Raw genomic sequence first — 13,547 nt, 5'->3', positions numbered from 1 at the left:
CACTTCATACTTGCATGACTTTGGGAGCATTTTGTTGCTCTGAATCGTGAGCAACAAAATTGGGGTACCTATTGGAACACATTACTCCTGGGCAGGGGTGTTGGACTTTCATACAAAAATGCAGCTATGTGGCTTAAAATAGTTTTGTGGATAAAAGAACATAAAACTAAAATTTTAATGAACTTAAGTTAGATAACAGTCTAACTTTAGCTTCAAAAATCAGTTTCTGGTCTTGAAACAAGATTTAATGTGGCTGTTGAAGTAAGTTGCCTGTCCTTCAGGATTTCTATGTGACCCTTGAGAGGACCCTTTCTGATTTTCCATGAACCTTGTCTGGAAGTAAAGGCAGTAAATCCTTTCTCCTCCCCTTTTCCTATGCTTTTTGAGATGCAAATAAGTATTCATGCATGTGTCACAACAGTTCTGAAGTTCAAGAAAGCTAAACCATGAGATCAGGGACTTTGAGAAATGTCAGTAAAGTCATATATACATCTTGCTTTTATATGCAGAAAAAAAAATAATGGTCTCCTCTCATATTTGAATTCGAGGGGAAAAGAGAATTTTCCAAGTCAGGAAAGAGTTCACTCTTCTGAGCATGAATATCTAGGCAAGATGTGATCCTAAAATGACAAGGAGTCAACATCTGGGTATGTTTTCCCACATTAGCAACTGCTGTCCTAAACTGCTGTAGTATGTGATGTTAAACAGCTGCTCAGTTTCACCCCAGAGGTAAGAATATCCTGTATCTGACTTACATTTCAGTTTTTTAGAACTTTTGAGATTTAAAAGGTCTCAGAGAACGTGTAAGGTAGTAGCACTGAAACTACACTGGACTTAATATCTACAAAATCATGTTTTAATTCAATAAAAAGCTACTGACATGTTATAATACTTTTTCTTGGCACTACCATATGACATTATCCAACCACCATTTCTCATTATCTATATACTAAATCGTTCAAGTCTGTAAGTCTGATCCCACCATGTACTAGTGAAATACCATACAAATAGCTGCTACAAATATTAACAGCTGGTCCATTTCAAGATGCTGTTACCTTTGTCTACAATTTGCAGTAAGAATAATTTCTATATTCCCAACAGCATCAACCCATCCCACAGGCTGAAAAGCCTGGTGACTTTTGAAGAGGTTTGTGCAAGTAGGATTTCTTACCAGTCTGTTTCCTGGTGGAAGAAAAAGGGTTATATAGTCAGGGAATAAACTCTTTGGGAGTTGTTCATATTTAATAAAATAACACTCAGGAAGTTTAGAATGGATAAAAAAAGATTAAAGTTTTGTAAACTACCCAGGCATTATTCCTGTAGTGATTATACACAGGATGCTGAATCATAACACACTAGTGCCTGTAGTTTTTGCCTTCATTTCTGTGTCTTAAATGAGATGACTCCTACTACTGTAAAGAGCACACCTGCACTGAGTGGGACTTTCATATACGTAATTCCCCAAAACCTTCATAACTTTGTGTAAACATGTTCATAACAAAGTTGAAATGCAATTTTGCGTGCACTTACACACAGAAATAAAATATAATCATGGTCTCTTACAAAATAATTGCTGAAGTGAGAATTATGGATGTCACTTCTTTTGAAAGTTTCATAGTAAAAGGTTCTTTTGAAGGTGGCCTTGTTTTCTATGTCCAGCTGGAAACACTTAGCCATTTTCCTGATTTCTCAGACCAAACTTAGCTCTTAGTCCACTTGCAAAATCAGTGGCTCTGGAGTTAAATTTCTGCTTACCAATGTACTTGTATCCTTTGCTCAATTATATAATTTTTTTTCCTTCAAAATGAGCTCATAACTTTATTCCATAAGAGGATATGGCGACATATTGCTTTCCAGCCTGTCTGAATTACTGCAAAAGATCTGGCTTGCAGTGTGACAACTGCAAAGGATATCCTAAAAATCTTTTCCACTATAGACCTGTAGGTATCTCTCTCCTGAAATCTATTGAAGAACATAATTGAACATGGTATGGAAACATTTGTGCTGCTTATTAACTATGTTTTGTCTGAATTGTTGCCATAAAAGCAAAATCAAAGGCTGAATTCAAAATGAGATTATTGTGGTAGCTCGAACTATATTTTGAGCTGAGGAAACCCACTGAATATACTAAGGTTGAAAAAGAGTCTTGTCCAGCCACTTCTCCCCCTTTTTCCCTAGCCTTGTCAAGCAAAAGCATGTGAGTGCTTTCCAAAGAACCAGACAGAGTAAATGTTCACTTATTTAGTACTTAAAAATGATCTGCAAACAAGCATAATTTGCCTGACATGCATGTTAATGAATTCTGTTCTGCTGGTCGGTTCACCTTCACTCATTGTAGGCACTTGCAGCACTGAATTACAAGTGCAAAAGTGTGAAAATCTTACTCCACAGTAACCAATACCTCCGGAGTCACGAGAAAGTCCTGCAATGTGTTCTCTTCCCCTTGAGGAATATTACCCTGCATTCACCTCACATAACACAGCCTCTTTACAGATTACAAACGTCATTCAAGTCAAACCAGTCTGGTAGTGAGTCTCCTCTAAACAAACTTTCTTTTTTTTCCCCCTGGTCTTAAAGTCTGTTCTCTGTTGCTTTATTTTCTTTGCCCTTTTGTGTGCGGTTGAGATTTATAAGGACTGCTCTTACAAGCTATATGTTTTCTTACGTCAGACCTTTTGGTCTCAAGACCTTGGAACAGAGAATTTACAGTGACCGTAAAAAGGACCCCCCAAAAATACGATTCACCTTTGCAAATGTTCTGGTGTTGACATAGAAAACTAGTGAAATGAAAGGTTGTTCCTTTTATTCTCCATGCAGAAAACCAGCTCCTGACTACCATTAAAATTAGTGAGAAGCTTACACCAACTTCTCTTTTTAGAAGTTAGAGAAAATTCTCACCACTGTCAGAGTCTTCATGTGTACCTTTGGAGAGAGCCAAGCTGGCCTGAGATCTGAGAAACTTTCATCTTCAGGAAAATTCAAGCACAGCTCCCAGACTTATGCTTAGGTCTGCGTCTAAGGGAGCTGTATTTCTTCAAGGAATGTTGCAGAATATTCTAAACAAAATATGAAAACCTGTTATAAATAAATCTAATTAAGCACTTTCAGATGAATAAACAGTAGTTTCATAACCCTTGCTATGAAATCTCATAATCTTATAATTAATTCCATGTTTAATATAAAACTGACAGTTTGATGGAGTTGCTTTGAGGATTAAATAGGGAAATGTACCACATGCAGTTTTCCTGCTCCATACGCTACAGATTTTACATGGGAATGACATCACACTAAATAAAAAGACATGTCATCTATGTACCTGGATAATGTGTGTTAAATAATGTCAAACCTGGTACCTTGCTTATGATTTCCTTTTTCAGAACTGAGCTCCCTAAAGTTCTCTTTGTTCACATTTCCCCAAATTGGTCATGTCTCTCAGAAGCAGCATCTGTACATTCTATGAAAGGTAAGAAAGTGAAAATCAGACTTTGGTTTTTTTAGGACATATTCCAAGATTCTATGACTTGTGTGAGGTATGTTTCCCACTGTTGCTAGCACACTGGACGAGATCTTAATTGATCTCTTGTTCTTTCTTTTCTGGGCAGAATGGAGTCTTTGAAGATGAATACTGGCTCATAAACTAAATGCTTTCAGCTGTTGCTGCTGAACATAACAATTCCTAAGAAGATTTTTGTCAGTTGCTTAGAGATTTCCTTGTTTTTTTATGGAGAAGAAAACGTTGTATTTTAACCCTTAAACAACTTCTGGATAATATTACAAGTCACATTAAATGTCTATAGTAGAAATTTAACAGCTGGAGAAGAGAAGCATGCTTAAATAAGGCAAAGCATTTAGAAACGTGAGCATTGTATCCTGATTAGATGTAGGACTTAGTACGGCCTGTTAGGTAGAAGATCATATTCATTGATTAAATTGGTCCACTCTAAACTTAAAAAATATGAATGAATAAAATCTAATAAATTTAAATTTATCATTGTGTGTATATGTAGTAGCTAGGTGAGAAAAGGTTGCAGACAAGACCAACATGCTATCATAACACAAAGTAGTATCCATATTTCACAGAAAGCCATTTCAAGCCTTTTCTTGCCTTTTTTCCAGAAAGGAGTGACATGCTACATGGTGCAGCTGGCAGCTTGGCTTGGCCTGATAATGCATAATCAGAGCCTCATGAAATGGTTTAGTTGAAAACCCCACCCCCTGCACAAAAAAACATTCTAAATGAAAAGCAGAAGCACAGTGGGGTGAGAAGGAGTGTGTTTGGGACTCTGGCATGCCTGAGTTCAAAAGCTTCCACAGCAGAACTTCACCTCTCTGCCCTTCTTTTGCCCAAGAGGAGCAGGGCACAATACTCTCCATCTTGCTGGAGTAAATGTTGACAATCTTTTGAACCTCTCCACTGAGACAGCAGGTTGCTTCAGGTACCTTTCAATTCTACACACACCATATTAACCTTGCTGTCAGGCAGAAAGAGTCTGGGGAACAACTGATGAGAGTAACTGTCCTATAGGAGCCTTGTGACTGCTGCCTGGAGTTATTGCAGGGTCCATAACCAGGGGGAAGGAAAAGGAGAAACTGGGATCTCCATTACATCTGGGGTTGGACCCAAAACTTGCTTTATTGTATAAACTGCTATGGACAAAGTGGTAAGATCTGAAGCTATCGCTTTACTGTGTGTTTGCATCTTCTCTGTTGGGAAGCCACTTGAGCAGCTGTTGAAAACCTTGGATGAGATGGGAGACTGAATATCTGGTAGAAATAAAAGGGAAATCCATTTGAAGAATATGGAACAAGTAATAAAAGACAAGGCAGGTTTAGGAAGAGCAGGAAAAAAGTCTTGTCTCCTCTAAGGGACTTGTCGAGGGGCTGGGAAGTACCTCACTCTCCCTGTTCCTCTGCTGACAGTAAGACACCTCAGCCACTTCTTGATGAAACATCAGGTTTTGTCCCTTCTGTCTGGTGTCCTTAACAATTGACAACCTACTACTGTTACCATATGCAGCTCAGACAGTTCATGCTGTTGGCTGAAGAATTCTTACCTTGATAACATGCTTCTTAAGAAGTCACAGGAAAGATTTTTTTTTTCCCTTGTAGATTTAACAGTTCCTCTCCCACCCAAAGTGGATAAATTGCATACATGAAACTGCTTTTGGGTGCAAACTCATGCAGCTGTAAAATAGAAAACACCAAAATAAAGGCTGCAGTTTGTTTGTTTTACAAAATTAATTTAATCTTCCAGTGATTAGCTTTTAGATTATCTGTACCTTCTGTGATCACATGCTTCTTTCCTGCAACATCCCTGCCTCATCCAGTGCAGAGAGTACTTACTCAATGACCAACTGCTTAATCTACTCTTCCATTTGTGTGTCTTGTAGTATTACTGTGTACTGTCTTGCTATGAAACTCACATTACTCATTTAATAGAGTTTTCTGTAAGATTTATCACTTAGGCCTTTCTTTTTAAAACACTTAATTTTTTTTTCCATTTCTATGAGAAAAAGAACTCATTTTATCAAATACAAATCCAAATTTTAAAATACTAAGGTGGATTTTTTTTTTAAAGTGGTCTATTCATTTTGGACCCAGGAACACAAAGTGATAAGCATCTTCCACCAAATGAACAGCCATGGTGAATGTGAGTAACACACCTTGCTCAACAACACCTAGGACCTTTGGGACAGTTTGAATCCAGTTTTTCAGAGGACGCAATTTACCACGCCTTGAGTTTCTTTCAACTTCTACAGCAAGCAGAAGTCTTTCAAAGAGTATCCTATTTTCAAATCAGTCCTGGACAATGAACTACTCTGCTCAGTCACTTGGACAGAACCTTTTAACTGAAAATAGTATGTTATAGTCTTTGTTTTAAAGTTTCTTGAATGCACTTGCAGAAGGATACAAACTTACAGCTACATGGCCTAGTCTAATAATTGACTTCTCTTAATCATTACAATCTTAAATTCTTTTGCAATGTATTTTCTTTTATGAGTTTCTATTCTTTTTCAAGAGGCTTGCTAAACTAAGTATGACTTTTTAAGTCAAAGGAAAGGTTCTGTTTTAATTTTCGCATGTTTTCTTACATATCTGTAAATACTTTAATGTATAACAATATGAAACAAACTCTTAGAATTGAGAACATCTCCACTACTTCATAATTATATTTAGTGCTTCAGTTCTCCTGCATAATGCTTTCATGAGAGTTCATGTGGAAGTAGGATTGGAGCATTGTTTAGTAACTATAACTGGAATAAAAAGCGATCTTACTGTGCTATGTTGACATTTTTCTTGCTACAATTAACTTTAACACATGACATTACACTAAATTTGTGGATTGTCTGCCAGTATGTACTGTTCATATATTGAAGAATATACTGAAGATGTTAATTCTATATTTATTTGTGAAACTTCCAGCAGTTCATAACTAGTGCTTTGCCTTAGACGTCACCAAATCAAATCCTTATTATATCCCTTTGGTTCTATACTAGGCTGAAATTCCAATGGAAATTCATGAGGGACTTTCTGTCTGCAGGGTTTTGTAATGTGGCTATGAATACCACTAAGAATGTTTCTCTTAAAAGCTGGATATCCACACATGCCCTATTGGTAAACCACTGGGTTGCTGAATTAAGATTTTATTTACCACTGGAATAAATATACTACCCGGTATACACATAGTCAGGAACCACATATGGGAACCGTTCATAGGCTGTATCAACATCAGTTAAGTTGTTTGCTGTATTTAATGCTGTATGTTAGCATTGGGAAGTATGTATTTAAAATCATTAACTTCGCTAGTTAATCTCTTCATCTCTTCCTTTGAGAATCTTGGTCTTTCCAAACTCAGAAGTGTTATGCTGTCCAGTCAGTCATGCTTTGAACCCAGTTTCAGAGAAAATTCTACTGTCTTTCTTGGATATCTTTTGTGTCATATTTGCTTCAACCTTCATGCTGTCAAAACAGATTTTGCAAACTTAAGATTCTCATAAAAGGAAGAAATAGGTATGGGTTTTTTTATTGAACTCTCTTATTTGACAAAAAGTAATAGTGCTCTTAAGTATTTGTTTTTCTCCTGCAAAAGTCTATTACTATGCACTATATATAACTTCTTCAAAAAAAAGGAGTAAAATGCACTGACCTGATTAGCATGTTATTTCTAATATGTTACCTGATGAGTAATGAGAAATGACTGTCTGAATAAAATAATTTTCCTGAATATTTTAATAAGCCATGCACAGTTTTTCCAGGTTATTTATGGCTGTAACCATTTGATACTATATATTTTTTAAAAGTTAGTTGTTGGCACTGGCTGATACACCTGTCATAGTATCTATTTACAGTATATACATCCTCTCTGCCAAGTTAGGTCATAGTTTGCAATGTGTTTAGCACTGAATTCACAACACGGTATGATTCTGTTCAACAGTCTGAACTTGTGAAACCAACTAAATGGAGGTAATCTTATAGGGAGTTTTATTAAGCTGCAGCTACACATGGGGATATAGGAAATATGTTGCTGAAACTAAAGTTTATGTAATTAATCATTTTGAAATGAATTTTCTTCTCTCTCTGTGTATTTTTTGTTCAGGATAATTAGCTAACCACAGTTTGTTTATACAAGGTGTGTGTAATCTGTTTATAGAGCATGGCAGCTGACATAATGTAGCTCTTGGAGAGCTGTGACATTCCCTTCCCACAAGTAACATTTGAAATGATAAAACAACATTCAGATGAATAACTCCCCACCAGGTAAAAATCATTACAGCCCACATTCTCCAATAATATTTTCAATGTACCTTATTAAACCTTTCCACAGAAGCAAATACAGGTACAACCCCATTTGCTGTAACTGTAGAGCAATTCTTTGGCCAGTCTGGGGCCCCAAAAATGTGTCTGAAGTAAATTTACTGTTGCAGAGAAGTGTGTTTTCTCTAGACCAAAATGTTATGATGTGACCCAGACAAACATAATGAGATTTGATTAGGGGATTTGAAACACGAACACACAAGTATCATGTCATTCAGATGGAAATATGACATATTAGGCCTTGGAGAATTTGAGCCCAAGTATTTGCCATCGTTGAGACTCACATCGTTATGCCTGGGCTCTGAAAAAGTTCTTTCCAAGATCACTCCATGCTGCTCACAGGACAGCTTTCAGAAATACCAGGACATCAAATTTCTCTTTTTGATGGCCCCCAAAAGTTCTATATCAGGATCCATGTGAATGTCTTCTTTCTGGACTGGTGTATTTTTCCCTGTAGAGTGATAAATGAGTTACCATACAAAAATCATTTTGGGATGAGCTCCGTGTGGAAGTGTTGTGCGAAGATGGACAATGGACTTAGTGACTGCATCTTCTGAAAGAGACACTGTGCCAACAGGACCTAGAGCTGAACGGCTCTAGCTTTGATTTGCAGAACACTGATCCCTTTTGTATGGATAGAGTACACTTCAGTAGGCCTGTATTTGATGTAGTCAAACCCCCAGGGAAAAGGTAACCTGGTAAATATGATGTCTGCTGAGGATCAAATTTGTTGGCCCCCAAACAGCATAAATACAGAGAAACAGTATGGTAAGGGCCCGAGGGCTGAATAAGCATCTCCTTCCTTCAGTCTGCAGTGGTAAAGCAGAGAATGAAGAGAAAGGACAGTTAAAACAAGTAACTATGTTGACAAAAGAGAGTGGAGAAACACTGTCTCTTCTTGTGCAGTGTCTTTCGCCCCTAGATAATGCAGATTTCAGTTCTTCATCCTTCATCCTTACAGCCTGGCTGCCAGGACACAACAAAGCAAGGAGACAAAGAAATGTGGCTGGTTTTTGCTACAGATTTCTGCCAATGGGATCCTCCTCCCACCCTGAAGAAAATTCATTGCCATATAATATGTCCCAGTGCTGAAGCAGTGCTGGTGTATGTCTACAAGTGCAGATGTTTGCTCTGGAATCTCTGTGCACTCCAGCTTGTGGAGTCTCTCACAGTCACACCAATGCACAGCCTAGAGGGTTCTTCTGACTTGGAAATTCAATTTGCAGTGTCCAGGAATACTGCTGCTACACATTTGTGGACATTTTTACATAATTTCTTCTTCTAACTGCTAGATAGTGGTGATAACACATGAACTAGGTGCAAATGAGCTAGGAGTTTATCCATTTGTCTGCTCTGAGCTGCAAACTAGATCAGCATGCCCAAACTATCCATTTCTGGATACTGAGACTCCAGTTGAAAAGCTAAAAGAGAGTGGAAAGAATCATGTTCTGCAAATGAGTGAACTTAGTGTTGAATTCTAGAAATACAGTAAGTGGGTGGGTGATTGCAGTTAGCCTTTCCATAGCCACCCTGCTGCAATTCAAGACTGAACAGGCACAGGTGAAATGGAACAATGACAGTTTTTCTTTCCTGGAAATACAAGTTGGGAAAGATCCCTAGCTGGTAGAGTGGTTACTCTGAGGTGAGTAGAGACCTATATGCAATTGAGCATCTACCCAAGGAGAAAAGTTTTGGCTTTATTGAAATAATAGGAAATTTTGCTATTTAATGCAGTGAGACAGACTGTCAGTCCCAAATCCTTGGGACATAACAAGACTGCAACATGATACTGGAAGAGGAGTATTTTTCTTACTTCAGATAAGGCTGGGATGGATGTAAGAATGAGGTAGGAAGCCAAGGTGGAAGGAGGAGAGGTCATTTTTTCAACAGTTTGGACTATGAGAGGTGGGCTATGCTTACCAAGCACCTACCACACTGTATGGTATATATAGCTGGTTGCAAATGCTTCTTCTGCTGAAACCAAGCTGCTATGGCAATGATACAGGATGTAATGTGTGCTGGTTTCTCTGTAGAATGTCCTTATACACTTCTTTAGTATCAAACTGTGACTCTTTGGTCCTCTGGGAGTGGGTGGACAGTGCAGGCTTCCTAATGGTGTATATTATGCAAAAGTTGCAGGTATTTTCTTACCAATGTTTTCATTTTTCAGGTATGATATGGACCTGAAATATTTGTCCTTAGTTCTTGTAGCCTTTTGGAAGGTATTTGTTGTGCATATACTCTGTCTTCCAGAAATACCCAGTATTTGACCAGAATATTGAGAGAGGGAATAAGACATGACCTACAGTTTTATTTCTGGGAACATTCCTGCACAATAGTTATGTTTACACTGACTGTATCCTCAAGCCCACTTTTAAAATGTAGATCTAACAGTATTGACATCATATATTTTTCCTTATTGAGAGCTTTTCTGAAAATGGAGTCAGTACTCTTGTAACTGGTGTCTGTTTTATATTTATGTGCAATTCCTCTTGGTAAAGAAAGAAAAGCATAATGGTCAATAATGGTCAATGTCTGGCTGACTTGTGCAATGGAAGTATTGACTCTATCAGGGTTTCAGGTGGGTAAATGATAAATAAATATGCAAGGAGCATGCAGCAAGGAGCCCTTGGGTACAGTGTTGCTGTTCCAGCATTTCTAATATGTTCAGTTGACACTAAGATAGTCATGTAATGGCAGTGAATAGCAATTGGGTAGTTAAGTTTGCTCTCAAGCTATTTAATATGCATTGTGCTGCTCAGAATCCTGCTATAGTGGTGATACAGATATATAGCTAGGTCTTGAACATTTGATTCATAGTTTATTAACAATATGTGATCAATTAAACAGCACAGAATGAATACAAAAAATATTTAATCATTTAGAAATCACAAAATTTGCTAAATGACAGGTTAAGAAAAATTGAATTTGTGTAGCTTTTTGTCATCACAGAACACTCCAAGCTAGCCTTTCATTTTCACTATTGGGTCCAGTTACAGTGTCAAGTCTAATTCATGGGCATTTATGAAAGGCACGTTTAACAATCTTCATTAGGAAAAATGCTGTAATTTTTCCTGAAGGTTCATAAGATATTGCAAAAAGAATGAAATAATCTTAGGCCACTGATCTGGAAAGTGCTTTCTTTTTTGGCATTCTTTACACCATAAAAGGGCAAAAGCCCAGTTATCTGTGATGTTACTCAGCTTGCTATATTCCGTTCTCTTCAAAAGGCTTCATCTCTCTAGACAACCAAACCCCATTAATCTGAGGAAAAAGAGTCAGCACTTAATATCAGAATGTTACTTTACTGAGCACTTAAACTGTGGCCAGGAAAAGCAAATACACTCTGAATCAACCCAGTTCAGTGAAGTGGAATATAAATGTTGCAGAGCTTATCTATGGAAGCATGTTGTCATTTTTCTGAGGTTTCTATCAAACTTTTAATCAAAACCATAGCTGAAATCGGCCCATATTGCTGTGATCATTTTTGAATGTTCAGTTCTGTAAAGTCTAGCACACAGATTTATAACGTTTGAACACTAGTACTGTTGCCAAAAGTCACAAGAAAGTTGCAGGCTTCAGACACACATCATCAGTACATGTTATATATCTACTTCAGAAGTGTAGGAAGGTCCACTGGAGATGGCCACAAATGCACTCCAGTGGCAAGAACCAATGATCTGATAAAGTTGCAAGATGATCTGGGAAATGTATTACTTAAGTGAATAAGGAAGAATGTATTCACAAAGAACAGCTGCAGAACAGGTAGGCTAAAGGCCTGTATTAGCTCCTGCAAAAATCAATTTGGAATACCTATAGTTAGAGTTCAGCACTGAACGGGACTACAGAATGGCAGCACTGATTTAATACATTAGTTAGTGATGTGTTTTTTCTATTCATCCACTTTTCTTAGCACAGTTGGTCATTATGCCTCTTATCTTTCCTACATACAGCAGTAATGTGACGACTGTACCAATATATATAAAGATAATCACCACATATGGTCCATAATGCCTATTGTCCATACCCGAAGTTCACATTTCAAACTTCATCAGGTAGAAGGATCTTAGTACTTCAATGAGATATGTTTTAGGCTTACTTCTTGTTTTGCTGTCTTCAGTGCATAAAAATAAACACTTGCTCATATGTTCTGATAGACCACGGAGACAGATGTGTCTATTACTAATAGGCAGGTTTGGGGATTTTTGCCTGATAATGCATCTACTGGAATAGCTATTAAACTAGTGATTTCATTTAGCACTAGGTTTAAAATACAGACATCAACAAACACATATCTCATATTTCAGCTATCTTTGGTTTATATTAGAAGCACAGAAAAGAATACAGCACCCTAAATGAAAACCAGAAGAGAGATTTACCTAATGCCATAGCCGATACTTTTCTACACTTTGATACCATAAAAATGCTGTAAGAAGTATCAGAAGAAAAAATAGGTGTGCGTACATAATTACATAACGTTAGTGAATTGCTTATTTAGTAAATTATGCCAGTTAAACATTCCCCCATTAAAAAGTTTTGAGAAATACAGGTTGATCAAACGACATAAACCATTATGAAGTAAGGAAAAGATACACTAATATTAACACACTTATTTTCTTCCAAGGAGAACATTATATGTTATGTCTTGATAATGGAGCAGGCATGGAGAACTAACTAACTTTATGTATGAAGCAGTAGACAGTGTAAAATGTTGGGGTATTTTACTAGTGGGTTGACAAGCTAGTTGCTTGTTTAAAATTTATAAAAGTTAGAAAATATAAAAAATATGTTTATGATGATGAGATGAAATACTGAATTAATTTTGTGAGGCATGTCAAATTAGGAAAAATGTAATTCAATTGGTTCTCTTTTTTTTCCTAAACTCGTATTTCATTGGGCACTGGCTTTGGAGTAACTCCATCCTGTACTCAATTTTCAAAGAATTTCCATCTGGTTTCATGATATTGGCCCAGTGTTTGAAAGGTAAATAGGCATTCAAGCACTTAAAATACTTTGCAGAGTTAACTGACCAGGATCAGGGCTTTCTGAGACAGTCAATAGTCAGTTGGGGGAAAAAATGACTCATTTTTATGAAGCATCCAACTCCATTATCCTTTATGTAGCCAAGACCCCAAATTGCCCTGATGTACTTGGCTGAGTACGTGATGAATAGGCTGGTTGGAGGAAGAAACTGGTAGTGGCTGTAATTTCTATGTATCTCTGGGAGGTCCATGTGAGGAAATCTCTAGCAATAATTTGAAGACTTTTCACGCAAAGTAATTCAGCATTATTATTTTTCTATCTTTTGAAATAAATTACATAAAGTGTTTTAGACAGTAGGAGTAATAAATGACAGAACCTCTTCTAAATGCAAAACGGTTTCCTGCCTAACATGTACTTCTTCCCTTTTGATTCTTACCTTCTTCCTGTCACTCTAACATCTGAACAACTTAATATTCCATGCCTCTGTTTAACAACAGCCCTGTAAGTTAATACTGGTGTCTACATCTAAATGACTGGATGAGGGGAGTTTTCCAGGCTTCTAAGTGCTCAATAAGACTGTACTGTGCACCAGTCACCCCACGGTTTCTGGAAAAATAAAACCAAGAGATTCTGGCTAGAAGGACTCTCCAGTGACTACTACCCCTGTCCCAGCCAAGCCTTTGTCCATGACATGACCCATTCAGTCTAGGTGCTGCCATAATTGCCAACAGTGCTTTGTCCCTATAAAA

The sequence above is a fragment of the Myiozetetes cayanensis genome, unplaced genomic scaffold (assembly GCF_022539395.1).
Source record: "Myiozetetes cayanensis isolate MyiCay16 unplaced genomic scaffold, myiCay2020 scf1, whole genome shotgun sequence".
Taxonomy (NCBI): domain Eukaryota; kingdom Metazoa; phylum Chordata; class Aves; order Passeriformes; family Tyrannidae; genus Myiozetetes; species Myiozetetes cayanensis.
Note: the sequence above shows the minus strand (reverse complement) of the source record.